Raw genomic sequence first — 17,341 nt, 5'->3', positions numbered from 1 at the left:
TTCTGCCGGCCTTCGCTGTGACCCGGAGCTGGGCGGCCCCTTCCCCACTCTCATAGTCGAGCCACTGCCGGGGCTGCTGCTGCTGCTGCAACAGCTGAAGTCAAGGCTGTTGCTGCTCTTGTAGCTGCTGCGGCTGCAGCCGCCGCCGCTGCCCTTGCTGCCGCCACGGGGGCGGGGACGCAAACGGGAGGAAGGGGCGGGGGGAGCCGCGGGGGGCGGTGCCCGGCCCCAGCTGAGCGCTCTCGGGCACGTGACCGCGCCGGGGCTCGGCTCTCGGCTGCTCTCGCGCCCCCTCGGAGGAGCCCCGGGGAGCGTCTCGCGCCCCCAGCCCCAGCCGCAGCTCCAGCCTCAGCCCCCGCCCGGGCCCGGCAGCAGCGGCAGCAGCAGCAGGAGCAGCAGCAGGAGCAGCCCCGGCGGCAGCAGCGGCGGCAGCAGCGTCTCGCGCCCTTCCGCCCGGCGCGCGCTCCGGGGCGCCCCGGGGAGAGTCCGCCCGCGCGGGGAGCTGCGTGCCCTCGGAGGAGACCGCACCTCGGTGGCAGTTACAAAAACACATTTGCATACAAGTATTTCTTGCGCCTCGGCGGGCGGGCACGCACGCACACGCACGGCGCCCGCGGGCTCTGGCCGGACAGACGGACGCGGGGAGCAGGATTCCTGCGGGACTCTGCCCCTCTCCGTGCAGCTCGAGTTGCGCCCCCGCTTCATGCCCAGGGGCCCCCCGGCGGGACGAGGAGCCGCGGGCGGCCGCCGGCACGGCCGGCACGCACTGCTGCCGCCCCGGGAGCCTGAGCGCGGGGGCGGCCGCCGGTTGGCTGTGCGGAGCCCCGGAGCGGTAGGTGGGCCGGGGGCTGGGGGGGGGGGGCTGCGGGCACCGCGGGAGGGGGTTCGGGCGAGAGCAGCGGCGGTGACGGCGGCGGCACCACCGGGCTCCGGCGCCTCCCCGCGCAGCCCGCGGTCTCCGCCTGGTGGCTGCCGCCGCCGCGGCGACCCCGACCGCCGGGGGGGGGGGTCTGCGCTGGGGGTGCAGGCGGGGGGCGCCCCACCCGGGGCCCCGCATCTCCAGACCTCGGGAGCCGGGGGTGGGAGGGCGGCAGCGCGCGGGAGGGGGTGTCTGCGCGCTGGCCACCCACCCCTCCGAAATTCCTGAAAGCCCCCGGGACCTGCTCCCCAACTCGGGCAGCGCCTTCTCGCTCCCTCCCTGCCCCGGCCCGTCCTCCTCTGCCTCACTTCATTCTCTCTCTCCCTCTTTACCCTCCTTCCCTTCTCTTCCTCTGCTCGTTTCTCCTTTTTTTTGCTCCCTTTCTCTCTCTTCCTTTCTTCCCCTCTTCCTTCTGAGGGAGACGGAGGTGATGTCTTCTCCCTCTTCTCTTTCTGTCTTCTGTCCTTCCTTCCTTCCTCTTGGCTGTACCTCTTTAAGGGAGAGGGGTGGGGAGCGATGTGCTCTCTCTCCTTCTGCTTCTCTCCATTCTCTTTTCCTCCTTTCACTCTTCCTCCTGACCAGACTTTGAGAGGGAGAAGGGTAGGGAGGTGATCTCTCCCTCTCCCCCCCCCGTCTCTTTCTCCCCCCCCACCTCTCCTTCCCTCCCTCCTTTTCCCTTCTTTCCCTTGTCCTTTTGGTTGTACCTCCGGAGGGACGGGTGGGGAGGTGATGTGTTCAGGGTAGCTGAGATCTCTAAGTACCTTGCCTCCTCCCCTGCCCCAGTAGAAACTTTGGGGGTTCGGCTGTCACCTCCGAAAAACTTTCTCTAGGAATACTTAGTTTTGCTTCCCCCCCTCCCGGCCTCGGCCAGTGCCCAATCCTGCAGCCCGGGACTAGCCCGGGGTCTGGTCTCTGCTGGGGGGGGGCGGGGGGAGTGGAGGCTGGATCCTTCTCCTCTATGTTGGGGGCAAAGCTGGGCCACCCTCCCCCTCCAGCTGTCCGTTCGACCCCTTTCCTGTTCAGCTCAGCCTTGGGGAACCCAGGCTTCCTGAATGAGTCGGTGGGAGTTGGGGGAAAAGAGGGACGAGGTGCCCCCCCCTTTCTGTAAAAAGTATCCATTGATTGAAAACAACAACCACCTGCAACAATACTGCTTCTTTGGAGGGGCTCCGCAGGCCCTGGGCACGTTTGGGACAGGAGAGAGTGACAGAATGCCAGGGAGGGGGGGGGAGGCGCTGCAGCAGGGCAAGCTTAGGTAGGGCCGAGCTGGTCTGTAGGAGAGCTTGCTTGGCCTGAGCACTGGAGAATTCAGATTTTCCTCCAGCTCACTAAGGAAGTGAAGTGTGTGTATGTGTTGCAGCCCGTAGTAACAACTGCTTGGGAGACACCCTATGCTGCCAGTTACAGAAAGCTGCTGGAGTCTTGGCGGCTCTCGCCTCTCCAGCTCCAGCTGAGGGAGGACCATCCAGAAGTCACCAAGCTGCAGGGAGGCAGAGATGCTCTGGCTTTGCACAAGGAAGGAGCCACAGAGGCCTCTATTCTCTCTCACCCCGCTCCCCCGTCGTCCCCCTCCTTTCCCTCCTTCCCTCCCCCTCCCCATCCTTCCTCCCTTCCCTCCCTCTCCCTCCTCCCCATCTCCTTCCCTCCCCCCTCTTCCCTCCCCCCTCCCTCCCTCCCCCCTCCCCCTCTCCCCCCTCCCCCTCCCCCTCCCCCCTCCCCCCTCCCCCTCTTCCCTCCCCCCTCCCCCTCTTCCCTCCCCCCTCCCCCCTCCCCCTCTTCCCTCCCTCTCCCTCCCCCTCTCTCCCTCCCTCCCCCTGTCCTTTTCCCCTCCCCGTTCCCTCCCCTCCTTCCTCCTCTTCCCCTGTTCTCTTCCTATTCCTCCTCCCATGGCCTCCCTTTCCTTTTCTCTCTTTTCTCTGCCTCTCTCTCTTCTCTTCTCTTCTCTTCTCTTCTCTTCTCTTCTCTTCTCTTCTCTTCTCTTCTCTTCTCTTCTCTTCTCTTCTCTTCTCTTCTCTTCTCTTCTCTCTCCCCCTCTCTCTCTCCCTCCCTCCTTCTCTCTCTCTCTCTCTCTCTCTCTCTCTCTCTCTCTCTCTCTCTCTCTCTCTCTCTCCCTCCCTCTCTCCCCCTCTCCCCCTCTCTCCCTCTCCCTCTCTCTCCAAATTAAATATATAGTTTTCAGTTGAGTTGGCATTTGCTGCTTCCTGAGTGAGTAATTTTAATTAAACCCTCCAGCGTCAGTGACTGGTCATGAGTTGAGTTTTAACAGGTGTTCATTGTAAAAGCACCATCCTTCTGGATGACTAAAGTTTGATGGTCAGGGGGAAAAAGATTTAATTTTAACATTAAAAAGTAGGAGGAGGAGGAGAGTCTGAAGGGAGAGAAGGATGGAGAGGTGGCCAGGGGGTCAGTCAGTAATCAGACATTTATTTAAGTGCCTGATGCATCCCAGATACTGTCCTAATTACTGAGAGCACAGAGACAGAGCAGTCTCTTCCTTGAGGAGTTGGCTGTTTTATTGCCTGTGTTCAGAGAAGTAAATAGGGGGGGAAAACCACCTCTATATATGCATACAGTCCATTCCACTTGTGTGAGTGTTCCCCCCCCCAAACTTTGGAAGAAGTTTACCTAGGTAGTATTGAATTTACAATTTTGACTTCTGGGATGGTCATTGTGTTACCTTGGGCAAGTCACTTAAGCACCCTCATATATAAAATGAGTGGGTTGGACGCTGACCCTAAGGTCCATGCCAGCTCTAAATCTAACATCCCATGATCTAGGCTGATTCACAGGTGCCTAGATTTGGGCTGGTAGGGGACCTCTAAGGCCACAGGAACCCAGGATTTTAGATCCAGAATTGACCAGGATCTCAGAGGTCACCTGATATGACCTCCTTATTTTACACAGAAGAACAGTGAGGTCCAGGGAGTGTCGGACCAAGGTCACATAAGTAGCCAATCAGCAGACCTGGGGATTGGAACCCAAGTCCAAAAACTCCTTCCACAGCACCACATCCCCACCCTTGCCATGTGGGGCCGACTCCCCCACCCTTGCTATGTATAGTATAGAAGCTTCAGAACTCAGTCCTAAATATATTCAAATATCCCTGTTGCTTTGATCCAGTGCCTGGCACGTAAAGGCTTAATAAATACGCTTATTGATTTACTTTTGCTTCTTATGACCACAGACAGGGTGGTGGCTTCCTTTCCCGGGGCTAGGGTGGGGCAGAGTCCCCTCCTTCCCCCATTTATGACCCATCACTCAGTCAGCCCATGATGCCAGGCGAAAGCAACCCTGGAAGGGGAGAGACTCGATTTTGCCCTCCCAGTAAGCTGTGTGACCTTGTCCAAGTTATCTCCCTGTCTGGGCCATCTCATTCTCCCCATTTCCAAAGCAGAGTGTTGGGATGGATGATTTCTAAGGCCCCTCCCAGCTTCCCTAGTCCTTCTGTGAGCCCTACCTTGGGTAATGTTTGTCCTCTCCAAGTCGGGTGCCTCAAAGCCATCAGCTCTTAGTTGGCATGGGATTGGCTCTCAGAAGGGGGTGGGAGGCTGTCATTCAGCAGATGAGCTCGCTGAGTACAGATGTTTAATTTCTCCCATTGAACCATTGGGGGCATTCCGGCTCACTTCAAAACTCCCCAGATAACCAAGACCGGCCCACAAGAAGAGATCCTCCCTTGTTTCAGTCTGAAGTGTCTGCGAGCTGCTGGGCTCAGAGACTCAGAAAGTGAGTGACATCCATTGCCCGGGCCCGTCTATGAAAACTTCACTTCCTCCCGTGTTCACAAGTTCAGGGTCAGGGGAATTTCTCCTTAGGTTCTCAATGAGAAATGTTACAGGGTGGCTCCTTTAAAAAGGGGGGTGATGGTGGTGGGAAGGGCTGGGGAGGGAGAGGAAAGAAACTTTTTCTGTGAATTGGAACAATTACGACTTGTGGCTTTGAGCTTGGAAGGGACAAAAACTGGTGTACTGCCCAAGTGTTCCCTCCTGAAAGATTGTATCTGTGTAGATGGACTTTTTCCTAAGTCCAATTGCATTTTAAATGTGCTAGGAAATCTTGTTTAAAAAGAGGTGTTTTGTAAAGTGAACGACACTTTTCTCAGAGTGAATGATACTTTTCTTGCTCTCCTCCAACAAATGAACACAGTCTTGAGCTGTGGAAGAATTCTGGGTGGATTGTTTCTTCGATTTGAAGGTTTCCATCACCAAAGCAGCTGGTGTGATGAGCCTGAGATTTGAATAACCCAGATTCATTGAAATAGAATTCATTCCTGGATGTTCATGTACTAGATCTGTGACATTCCAGAATTTATCTAGCACCCCCTAACCGACGTGCCACTGAGTATCTCCATCTCACCTCTGTTAGCTCTGTTTCTCTAACATAGTTTTGGGAAGTGAGAGGGAAGTAGAATGAGAGAAGTTTTATTGGACATGGCATTTTATACCTTTTGTTGTTATTGTTATTATTCAGTCCTGTCTGACTCTTCATGGCCTCATTTGGGGTTTTCTCGGCAAAGACACTGGAGTGGTTTGCCATTTCTTTTTTTCCAACTCATTTTACAGATGAGGAAACTGAGGCAAACACAGTTAAGTGACTTGCCCAAGATCACACAGCCAGTGTCTAAAGCCAGATATTAACTCAGATCTTCCCGACTCCAGGCCTGGCACTTCATCCACTGGGCTGTCTAGCTGCCTTCACCACCTAGAACCTCCTTTTACTCTTCTGTAAAGTTGGGGGGTGTAATATCTTTGGTGTGAGTGAGTCTACTGTATGCAAAGTATGGATTTTCTCTTTTTTATACTTGACATTAAAGGATCATAGTGTGTGGTGTTTTGGTCTGTTATCTCACTGACAGCTCTGTAATGTAGATGCCCTGATATCCTCTTTTACAGATGAAAAAACTCCAAACTCAGAGACTGAGGATCTATCTTAAGAATCTGGGTGGTACAGTGGAAAGAACTGTGGGTTTGAGAGACTTGGGTTTGAACCTCAACTCTGAAATTTACAAACTTCCTAATTATGAATGAGTCACTTAACGGTCCTAGAATTTAATTTTCTTCATTAGCCCAAAGCAGAGACTACTTTTCAGAATCAAAGACAGAGGAGATGGCTTGATATAGTCAAAAGAGCACAGCCACTGGAGCTGAGTTCAGATCCTAATCTTGCCTTTTAGTGTGAGCTTGGGTGAATCACCTCACCTTCCTGGGCCTCAGTTTTCTCCTTGTCTATGAAAGGAAGAGATTGGATTAGATGACCTCTGAGGTCTCTTCCAACTCTAATCTTTGAGAGTGTCATTAAATAATAGCTGAAAAGGGCTGTAGAAATGTCTGACAGTCTTATTGGTGCCGGAAGGAGAATATCATTCCAGCTCCTAGTTGGAGTGCCTTCCTTCCTCATGTCTGCCCCTCCTTACTTCAAGTCTAAGCTAAAATTCCACCTTCTACAGGAAGCCTTTTTTTGGGGTGGGGGGTTAGGCAGTTGGGGTTAAGTGACTTGCCCAGGGTCACACAGCTAGTAAGTGTCAAGTGTCTGAGGCCAGATTTGAACTCAGGTCCTCCTGACTCCAAACCTGTGCTTTATCCACTGTGCCATCTGCCCCAACAGGAAGCCTTTCTTGAGTCCCCTTAACCCTAGTGCCTTCCCTCCCTTGATTATCCTCAATCTGCTCTGTATATCTCTTGTTTGTATATGGCCCTTTGCAAGTTGTTTCCCCTCATTAGATTCTGAGCTTCTCGAGGGCAAGGTCTGTCTTTTGCCTTTCTTTATATTTCCCATTCAGGACAGCTAGGTGACGCCATAGTGCACAGAGCACTGGTCCTAGAGTCAGGAAGTCTCATTTTTCATGAGTTCAAATCTGGCCTTAGACTCTTTCCAGCCGTGTGACCCTGGGCAAGTCACTTAACCCTGTTTGCCTCGGTTTCCTCTTCTGCAAAATGAACTGGAGGAAGGAAATGGGAAACTACCCAAACCCCAAATAGGGGCAACTAGGTGGCCCAGTGGATAAAGCACCAGCCCTGGATTCAGGAGGACCTGAGTTCAAATCTGGCCTCAGACACTTGACACTTACTAGCTGTGTGACCCTGGGCAAGTTACTTAACCCTCATTGCCCTGCAAAAACAAAAGCAAAACAACAAACTATAAAATCTTGGGGCAGCTAGGTGGCGCAGTGGATAGAGCATTGGCCCTGGATTCAGGAGGACCTGAGTTCAAATCTGGCCTCAGATACTTGACACTTACTAGCTGTGTGACCCTGGGCAAGTCACTTAACCCCAATTGCCTCACCAAAAGAAAACCCCAAACACTTAGCACAGTACTTGCTTACTAGCTTTGGGTGTCAGAGAAACATGGAAACTGTGGTTTTTGTTTTGTTTTGTTTTTTTAAACCCAAAACACTGGATTGGGTGAAAAGAAGAAAGATCCCTTTGCATGTGCCTGTGTAAAGCTGTACTAGACTGGATTTGGGGATGGAAGGAAACATCTGTGAGATCATCAGTGTGCAAGAAGGGACATGTCTACAAAGGCAGAAAAAGGGTTTGGGGAATTCACTTCAACAAGTGCATTCCCTGCTTGTTGGCACACAGCCTACTCTGTGCTGATAATTATAGATATCAAAGACAGTATATGAAATAGCCCCTGCCCTCCGGGAGCCTATGATTTATGCTCAGATAAATAGACACAGACTTGACACAGATATGCTGCAGGAAGGGGTCATTCCGTCACAAGGGTCCAGTTGCATAAATCCTTGCTGGTGCCTTGAGATGCCTCCTTGAGGAAGCTAGGGAGCCTGTAAGGTGGTAGGGAGGAGGCAGTCTGTATGTTCTGGATACCACGGCCCCTCTGGGAAAAGGCATGTTGGTGGGAGATGAAATGTGTTCAGGGCACAGCCAATAGGCCAATTCTCAAAGTTTAGTGTGGTTCTGTTTAATCGGACAGACCTGTGGCTGGTAAACCAGAGACCAGGCTTCTCACCTTGATCTGCTCCTGTTGAATTTGAGAAGAGGGAAATGGGGTCTCTTGTCTTAAGTTTCTACATTCATCCTGAAAATTCATTGTGTTTATGTAAAGGAACTTTAAATGGGAGAGAGCATTGATTACCATCGGGATGAGGGTGTTAGAAGTGGCATCTGGATGTAGGTGAAGAGAGAGGGGACAGTGCAGACTGGGTACCTGCCCCCTTTGCAAAGGTACGACGGTGTGATATAGTAGAACCAGCACTGCCCTGCTGTGTTCTGTACATTTTTATTTCACTAATGCCTTTTTTTCCTTTTCTTTTGGCACTGATGTCCTCCCTATAACAGAAGTATGGTAAAGCAGGGGCAGCTGGGTGGCACAGTGGATAAAGCACTGGCCTTGGATTCAGGAGGACCTGAGTTCAAATACGGCCTCAGACACTTGACACTTACTAGCTGTGTGACCCTGGGCAAGTCACTTCACCCTCATTGCCCTGCCCAAACAAACAAACAAAACAAAAGAAGTATGGTAAAGCAAAGTAAACCTACAGATTGGTCATGTTCCAAGATGTGTATGTCTCATTCTGCACCCTGGTCCATCACCTCTGGAGCATCCCAAGTGCCCTCCAAGGGGGTCTTATTGGTTGTGACAGACTGTGAAATGTTTCTTGGAATGAAGTGAGAGTTATAATATCCCTTATCGAAGTGCATCTTAGCCACCCAGGTGTACTGTTCTTCCCATTATATAATGCTGTTGAATTGTTGACACCTCTTAAACCTCTCCCTGTTCCCCCCAAAGCTATTCAAGTCCTCCACTAAAGTTCTACATCAGGGATTCTAAGCATGGGGTTCTATAAACTTGTGTGTATATGCATTTATAATATACATTTATTTTGTTTAATAAATAAATTTATATAGAAAATTATATTGTGTGCATATACATAATTTACATACATATATAATATATAGCATGTTATATAGAATTATAACATATTATTATAATTTGTAATACATAATATAGATAACAGAATCACACACAAAATGAAATACATGATTTCGGGGGGACAGTTGGGGTTAAGTGACTTGCTAGGATCACACAGCTAGTAACAGTGTGAGGCTGCATTTGAACTCAGGTCCTCCTGATTCCAGGGCCAGTGCCCTATTCACTGTGCCACCTAGCTGCCCCAATACATAGAAAATACAAAGGAAACCAATTATATTAAAAGATAACCAATTGTATCAATAATTGGGAACTGTATTTTGCTATCATGCATTTCATTTTATGCATGATCCTGAGAAGGGGTCCATGTCCCACGGATCATAGCCCTGGGTCCTTGAAAGCTGTGCTCCCAACGAATCAGCCCATCCCCAAACCAGGGCTGTGCTAACTTGGGGCTAGAGATTCAAGTACTAGGAATGAAATGTAAGCCCTGATGATGTGGGGGAGGAAAATGATAGCTATAGCTAACATTTATGTAGTGCTGTAATGATGGTGATGATAGCTGGCATCTACACATTGCTTTAAGGTTCGCACGACAGTGCCTCAACAAGACACTACTTATTGTTTTGGGGCTGGGAGGTTGGAAAGGAAGGAAGGGAACAAACATTTATTTAGCACCTACTACGTGCCTGGCATTGTGTGACGCTTTACAATGATCTCATTTGATCCTCACACTGACCCTGAGAGCTGCCTACTATTATTATCCCCGTTTTACAGATGAAGGAACTGAGGCAAAGAGTTGTTAAGGAACTTGCCCAGGGCTGCACAGCTAGTTTACCTAAAACTTATGTAGAATATCTGATAATTCATTTAAGTTACAGACTACTTATTTAGTACGGGGAATGCCAGTGCCTTCAATTTGGTTTGACTTCAATTTTTTCTTTTAAAAAGAGCTGTAATGATGACAGCAATAGGAATCCCTTTTATCTATAGAGTCAGCCTATGATGCTGACTAGCTGTATGACCCTGGGCAAGTCACTTCACCCTGTTTGCCTCAGTTTCCTCATCTGTAAAATGAGATCTCTGCCAAGGAAAACCCCAAATGGGGTCACAACATGTAGTACGTGACTTAAAAACAACTAAACAATATTTTAACTCGTTCCCGAGTTTTTCCAACAGACTGGAATCAAGTGATTCCAAAGCCTTTTTGTTATTCTCCCTGTTTTATAGATCAGGAAATTGAGGCAACTTATTGTCCAGAGTCACAACAGCTGATGTGTATCAGGGACATGATTGGATCCCAAGATATTCTGGACTCTGAGTTCCCTGTCTTTGAATTAGATGCTCCTGGCCTGACCCTTTGTTTCTCAAAGGGCAGAAAAGGGAGAGGTTGGAATAGAAGAATCCCTTTTTGGTTCCTGTTGATGAGCTTGTCCTTACAAAAGGATAAGCCAAACCTTTGAAGGTTCTGAAGTAAGCAGTCGTGATGAGGCTCAGAGCCCCTCTGGGGCCTTGTCTTCTCATTGATTGGAATGACCACAGAGCTTGGGCGGGGTGAGAGAGGAGCCCCTTAGTGTCTGGGCTTCTGCCCTTAATCCAGCCCCATTGTTGGTGTCCCTTTCCCCTCTTACACCCCTCCCTCCCCCTGGAAGAGAAGCAAGACACCCAGGAATGACTCAATTGGACAAGCATTTAATAGATACCTACTATATGCACAGCCCTATGCGGGCACAACCCTTTATCTGCAGCTGCTCCCACTCTAGTTCAAAGCTTATCTCCAGCCTGGATTATTGCAATAGCTGCCCGTGGGTCTCCCTGCCTCTAGTCTCTCCCCACTCCCATCCATCCTCTACTCTGAGCTGCAAATCAATCTGACCATGTTACCCCTCCCTCCAACAAAACTCCCTGTCACCTCCCACATCAAATATAAAAAAATCCATTTGAAGTTCAAAGCCTTCCTACCCTTCCACCCTCCTCCTTTTCTAATCTTCTGTTTTTATTTTAAAGTAAATTTTATTTGGTGTTGGGCTTTCTAGACAAGTAGTTCTCTGTCCCCAGGGGCCCCTTGACCCTGAGAGAGGCACTAGAAAGCATCCCAGCTGTTTATTACCTATGTAATCTCAGGCAAATCAGCTAAACCTCTGGCCCTAGATGCTTCAGCAATATTGTAAGGAGGACACAGCAAAGAAAGACTTCTTAGAAGAGGGTGTATTAAAGTAAGTAAATAAAACAGTCAGTTTTCCTAGTGACTTAAACAACAACAGTGACTTTAAAAAATTGCTATTGCATTCTCCTTCTTCAAATGACCTTTTATCATACTTCTCTATGTATGGCCTGGGTAGAAGGTAAATTTCTCGAGGATGGGACTGTTTGCTTCTTTGTTGTCTTTAGTTGCATACAGTAGCTGCTTAATAAATGTTTGAATTGAATCAGTCTCTCTTTAATATGCAGGAGATTTTGGAGGGAAAGAAAGCCACAAAATCTGAGACTATACAGCACAGACCCTCTCTCTGGAGTCAGTAAGGGTTAAATGATTTGGTCACACAACTAGCAGGTATCTGAAGTTGGATTTGAACTCAGGTCCTCCTGACCGCAGGCCCCAAACTCTACTGCTTCACACCCTCAGCTGTTCCATCCCATGTTTCTCAATCATTGAATGTTTATTTTGTACCTTGAGGACAGGGACTGAGGCTTGTCTTTGTATTCCCAGCCCAGTGCCTGGCACCTAATAGGCCTGCTCAGTAAATGCTTGTTGACCCACTGGATGGTAAATTCTGCACAGATTTCTTAGCAGCATAAAGCTTAAACAGAGCATATCACTGTCTGAATGTGTTAAGTGGATCAGTCATTCAATGAATAGTTCTAATCCTAGTTAAGAGGTTCAGAGCTAGAAGGGACCCTCAGAGGCTATCTGAATCCAACCCTCTCATTTTACAGATGAGAAAACTGAGGCACAGAGAGATGAACCAATATATCCAAAGTTTTATGGGTGATATGTGACTGGGCCGGGATTTGAACCCAGGCCTCTGGCTGCAAATCTAGCATTCTTTCCTGTTTCCAGCTGCTTCACTTTCTCCTTTTAGTTTTTATTTATAGCCACAAGGTCCAGGGTTGCTTTGAGGGGTAGTGGTGTGCCCTGCCCTCCCATATAAAGAGAAGGAGCCACTCACCAGGACGGGCCTAGGTTTATCCTGGGGAATGCTGCCTTCTCTAAGTAACTGACAGAGAAGGGGAAGTGCTTCCCCCTTGAGCCAGTGTTGGCAGGTGCCGGGGAGTCTGGCGCATGCCGGGCTTTGGAGGAACAGCTCATTCATCTGTGCACACAAGAGGTCTCCAAGACTGGCTTTGAGGCATCGGCTGGAATCAGAGAGGGTCACACCTGGAAGACCACCACCCTGGGGAGGAGGCCCAGGACCCAGGGCTTTTCTAACTCTGCCTACAACTGGACAGCTCCTTGAGATAGAAAGGGAAGAGTTCTGGGTTCAGGGATGGCAGCTCTGAGGATCTAGGCTCCACGTTCCATTTGAAGGCAGAGATACTGACTCTGCCCCCTTCTTACCACCTCTGTGACCTTGGGCACTTTTACCTGTCTGGCCAAGCTGGGGGTCCTCATCTGGAAACGAGGGAGGGGCTGGAGCAGCAGTGGCACAGAGTGATCTCTGTGGAGCTCAGAATGAATTTATCCTCTGTCGTCTTGTTTTTCTGTTTATTGTGAAATGCTTTCTGATTATATTTTAATCTGGTTCAGACTGTACTGGGGAATGTTGTGAGCTCTGGGTTGATGATTAGCATCTTAGGGCAAGTAAGTTAACTTCTATCTGCCTCAGTTTCGTCAACAATATTATTATTATGGCAATATTATTATTATAGCACCTACCTTTCAGAGTCATGAAGATGAGATATTTGTAAAGGGCTTAGCACAGTGCCTAGCAAAGAACAGGTGCCTAATAAATGGGAATTTCCTCCTTCCCTCCCTCCCCCCTCCCTTCCTTCCTTTCTTCCTTCCTTCTTTCCTTCTCACCTTCGCTCCTTCTCTCCCTCCTTCCCTTTCCTCCCTTCCTTCCTCTTCTTCTCCTTCTCCCTCCCTCCCTTCCTTTTCCCCTTCCCTCTCACTTCCTCCCTTTTCCTTCCTTCTTCCTTCCTCCCTCCTTCCTCCCTCCTTCCTTCCTCCTTCCTTCCTTCCTTCCTTCCTTCCTTCCTTCCTTCCTTCCTTCCTTCCTTCCTTCCTTCCTTCCTTCCTTCCTTCCTTCCTTCCTTCCTTCCTTCCTTCCTTTCTTTCTTCCTTCCTTCCTTCCTTCCTCCCTCCCTCCCTCCCCTCCCTTCCTTCCTCTCCCTCCCTCCCTTCCTTTTTTCCCTTCCCTCTCACTTCCTCCCTCTTTCCTTTCTTCCTTACTTCTTCCTTCCTCTTCCTCTCTCCCTCCTCCCTTCTCAAAATCTCTGATTCTATGATCTGCTGCTGATTCCGTCTGTATTTAGGTGAATCTCTTCATTACAGGATTGGAGTTTTGCTTGTTTGGAGCTGGAAAAAGCCTGTTAGAGACCCCTTGGTCCTCCCTCATTTAAAGTTTAAAGACAGGAAGCCCCCCTCCCGGGAGGCTGTGACATCATAATTATAGTAATAATAACACCAGACATATCCTGACCCTCCAGGTTTGTGAAATGCCCAGTCTGGCAGGGCCCACGCAGCAGCACTTTGGGGGCCAAGCTTTCTGGGTCAAAGGGAGATTCACCCAGGCTGCAAAATGGGATATTTCCAGGTACTTTTGAACCTTCAGAAGAGATTTTTTTTTAAACACTCTTTTAATTAGGCAGGCTCATTACTCATTGGAGAGGCAGCCCTTGGATAACATTGCCGGGGTGGGGCTGCGTCCCCCAGGCCCCTTAGCTCTCCACGTTGCTGGAGATGTCCGTTTTTATGGATGAAAGGCTTCTTTACCGTCCATCACAGTGAAATCACAGGTTGTAGCCTTTCCTTCCCCTCTCCCCAAATATTTTAAACCTATAAGGCTCCTGTCTGTCTCCTCCAGTGCTTGGTTTGTTCAAGGAGGTGTGTGGGATGACAGGAAATTCAGATCCGGCCCTGGTTGCTTTTCATAGAGGTGACTGAGAAAAAGGGTCTTGCGTAGTTTCTCTGGAGTGAATTCTCCCTGGGGAAGGGAAAACCACTGGATGCTTAGAATTCTTCCATCTCACCAGCCTTTCTGACTGTGGCCTTGATGAAGGGGAAGGAAGGATCTGTCTGTCTGCTCCCTTCTGGTTGTAGACCTGTGTACAGAAGTCTCATGACTTATGGATGGATGGGTGTGTGGATGGGTAGATGGATTTGTGGGTGGGTAGGTAGAGGTGGGAGGATGGAGGCCGGGGCAGGTTTCCTGGGTAGGCTGCCTGTGATAAAGAGCCTGAGTACCTTTTTTCCCCCAGAGTACCTTTGTAAGTCTCCCTGGAATCAGACACTGAATTGAACTGGGGGGAGATTACAGGATGTCCTGTGTTGCATGCTTATTCGTTGGGCCCCATCCATGATGCCCCTTCTAAGCCAGGGGTTTGGAGAGATAGGATAGGGTTTCTTGAAGGTTACCTTTGAAAGCCTCTGGTGATAATTACTTATTCATTATTGGCTGCTGTTAACCTTATCTGGGGTCAGCAGCTGGACGGCTGGGTAGATAAGGGTCTTCCCTTTTAATGGACACTGGTCGCCTCCCTGCCCTCTGTCTTAAGTCTTTCTCTTGGCTCATTCTCTCTAGCTATCAATAATTTGTCTTGCAGGTGGCTAAACCAGGCACCAGCTCAATATGACCCTTATAGATGGTGAACTCTCTCTTCCCTGAGGTCTGCCTTTTCCATCCTTCTGTTAAGTTTCCCATGAATAGAGTCACAAGGGACACTTAACCCTTTATTTCCCTCCTGGCTACTTCCTAGCTTCATGAATGAATGGATAAATGAATGAACGAACTTACAAAGAGTCTTGGCTCAGTCTCATAATAACTGGTATTCAGGTAGGATGTTAGATTGCACAAAGTGTTTTTTGGTACCCTTATCGCCTTTGAAACCTGAAGACGCCTTGTGAGGCATCATCCCATTTTGCAGAGTTAGGAAACTGAGGATCTCCTAAGCAAGGTACATTAGGGGTCATCTAATGCATAGACATTAAGTGACTTCACAAGTCACAAGCAGCAGAAACTCCAGAGATGACTTTTGTTGCTGGGGAGGAAGCTCATGACTTGGTTATCCAGACAGAACTAACACACAGTGAGCAATGAGAAAACAGGTGTATTAATTAAATGTAAATAGAGGTTGTGTATATAATAGAATATTAATTAAAAATAATGTACATTACATAGAGAATACACTATCAATTAAGATATTTCAGAGAAGGGAGAAATTCCAGTGGGGGTGGGGGTATAAAAGAGGCAGCATTTGGTAGAGAAGAGAGGAGGGACCTTTAAGATGAGCTGTTTTGGCGTATGGAGCCCTTCCTGACCTGACCCCTTCTACCTTTCCAGTCCTCTTGTATTTTACTACTTCTCCCCTCACCTATCATGTACCATGTGATCAAGACCCTCTTTGCTGTTCGTACCTCAAGACTCTCCTAATGACCTTTTCTCTGGCTGCCCCCCCATGCCTGGGATGCCCTCCCTCCTCATTTCTACATAGTAGGCGATTCATAAAAGCTTGTTGTCATGGAGATAGAAATGATGTGGGTGAGACACGGAGACTTTCTTCATTGGAGCTGAAGATTTGTAGGGTCAGAGATCTAGTTCTGGAAGGGATCTTGACCACCCAGTCCAACATCCTCATTTTCTTTTAACAGATGAGGGAACTGACCCCTAGATGAGGGAACTGATACCTAGATGAATAGAAATGACTTGCCCAAGGTGATTCAGCTAGTAAGTGGCAGAGCTGAGATTTGAACTCTGGCCAAGTGACTGGCTCTCAGAGCCCTGTCTAGTTAGTTAGTGCACCACATTCCCTTCTCATTTTTTCTGCTTTTATGTAGGCCTTCCATTTCTTTCTGTTCATGCAGCATTGAGACCCTGCTACACTGGGCCTCTGGCTGGACTTGGGAGTCTTGGGGTTGTGCTTCTTTCGAGCCCCTTTATGAAGGATTGAATTCTCTGCCTGCTGGGTCATTAAACATAGCCCCCACCCCACCTTGATTGGATGGGGCCAGCACAGACACAATTAGGAGGACAGCGGTAGCCCCTCACCCATTGAGGCCTGGGGACCGGGCTGCCCTGTGATGACCCACTCTCCTCCCCCACCGGCCCCTCCTCTCCCGATTTCTTAAGGCCTTTAACTGATAGGCCCAGAAAAGGGGAAGTGGTCTTTGTCTGCCCTGGTGCGTTGGGACAATAGCTCCCTGCTAACGTTCCATCAATGGTGGGATTTAATTGCCTTGACCAGAGCGGAGGGACAAGAGCCCCATTAGTTCTGCCATCTGCCCTTGAATGCTTGGTGCCTGGCATTCCGGGAGCAGGACTCAACCTGACATGCCTGTGAGGGGGAGAGAGGGAGGAGGAGAGGATTGGGGGGGGGGAGGATAGAGGAGAGGAGGAGGATAGAGGAAGGAGGATGGAGGACGGGCCAGCCAGAGCTGCCTGGGGCATGCAAAGTGGTGCTTTCTTTTTCTTTTCTTCTTTTTTTTTAGTGAGGCAATTGGGGTTAAGTGACTTGCCCAGGGTCACACAGCTAGTAAGTGTTAAGTGTCTGAGGCTGGATTTGAACTCAGGTCCTCCTGACTGCAGGGCCGGTGCTCTATCCACTGCACCACCTAGCTGCCCCTAGAGTGGTGCTTTCTACTGAGTGAGGCTGGTCCTCGGCAGCCATAGGTGTAGCATTTTAGATCTGGAAGAAACTTCAGAAGACATTTAGTCCAACCCTGTCATTTGCCACAGGAGATTTTAGTGACTTTCCCTAAAGGGAGATTTGAGCCCAAGACTTCTGGCTCCCAATCCAGTGGGCTTTCTGCTACCCTAGACTCACCTTCACTGACCACTTTAGGTGGAAGTGCAAGTGGATAGAGAGCACCAGGCCTAGCTAGAGTCAGGAAGACCCGAGTTCAAAGGAGACACTGAGTAGCTGTGTGACCCTGGGTGAGTCATGAAACCTCTTATCTGCCTCAGTTTCCCCATTTGTAAGATGGGGATCACAATAGCATACTCCCTCCCTGGGTTGTTGTGAGAGAGTATCAAATGAAATATTTTTAAAGTGCTTATCACACAGTGCCTGGCACATAGTAGGTGCTATATAAATGCTAGCTATTATTATTAGTCATAGACCTTTCATGCAGGGGATGCCCAGGAAGACTGGGCATAGAGGTAGCATTTTGCAGTCAAAAGAGGCCTGACCCTTGGCATGAGGAAGAACTGGATCCTTGTGCAGACTCTGCCTGTCCCTTATTGTCCCTGAGTGACTGGAAAAGTCACGGCACTGTTCTGAGTCGGGATCGCCCAATTTGGGTAGGGGCGATGGTCCTTGTTGTCTGCTTCCCAAGACCGTGGGATGAAAAGTACCGTATAAGTGTTGTTGTTA

At 49.4% G+C, this 17,341-nt stretch overlaps 1 protein-coding gene across 1 annotated transcript in view; it reads left to right on the top strand.

The window, feature by feature from the left end:
• Positions 1 to 778: 778 nt before the first annotated feature.
• SPSB1 (splA/ryanodine receptor domain and SOCS box containing 1) overlaps positions 779 to 17,341 on the top strand; it is an 85,515-nt gene continuing 68,952 nt past the window's right edge. The window contains exon 1 of the mRNA XM_043996740.1: positions 779 to 832. The gene's annotated coding sequence lies outside the window, so the exon portion shown is untranslated. The remainder of the gene's footprint in view (positions 833 to 17,341) is intronic.

This window comes from Dromiciops gliroides, chromosome 3, assembly GCF_019393635.1.
Source record: "Dromiciops gliroides isolate mDroGli1 chromosome 3, mDroGli1.pri, whole genome shotgun sequence".
In the NCBI taxonomy this organism is placed as follows: Eukaryota; Metazoa; Chordata; class Mammalia; order Microbiotheria; family Microbiotheriidae; genus Dromiciops; species Dromiciops gliroides.
Note: the sequence above shows the minus strand (reverse complement) of the source record. Positions and strands in the feature narration are given on the sequence as shown.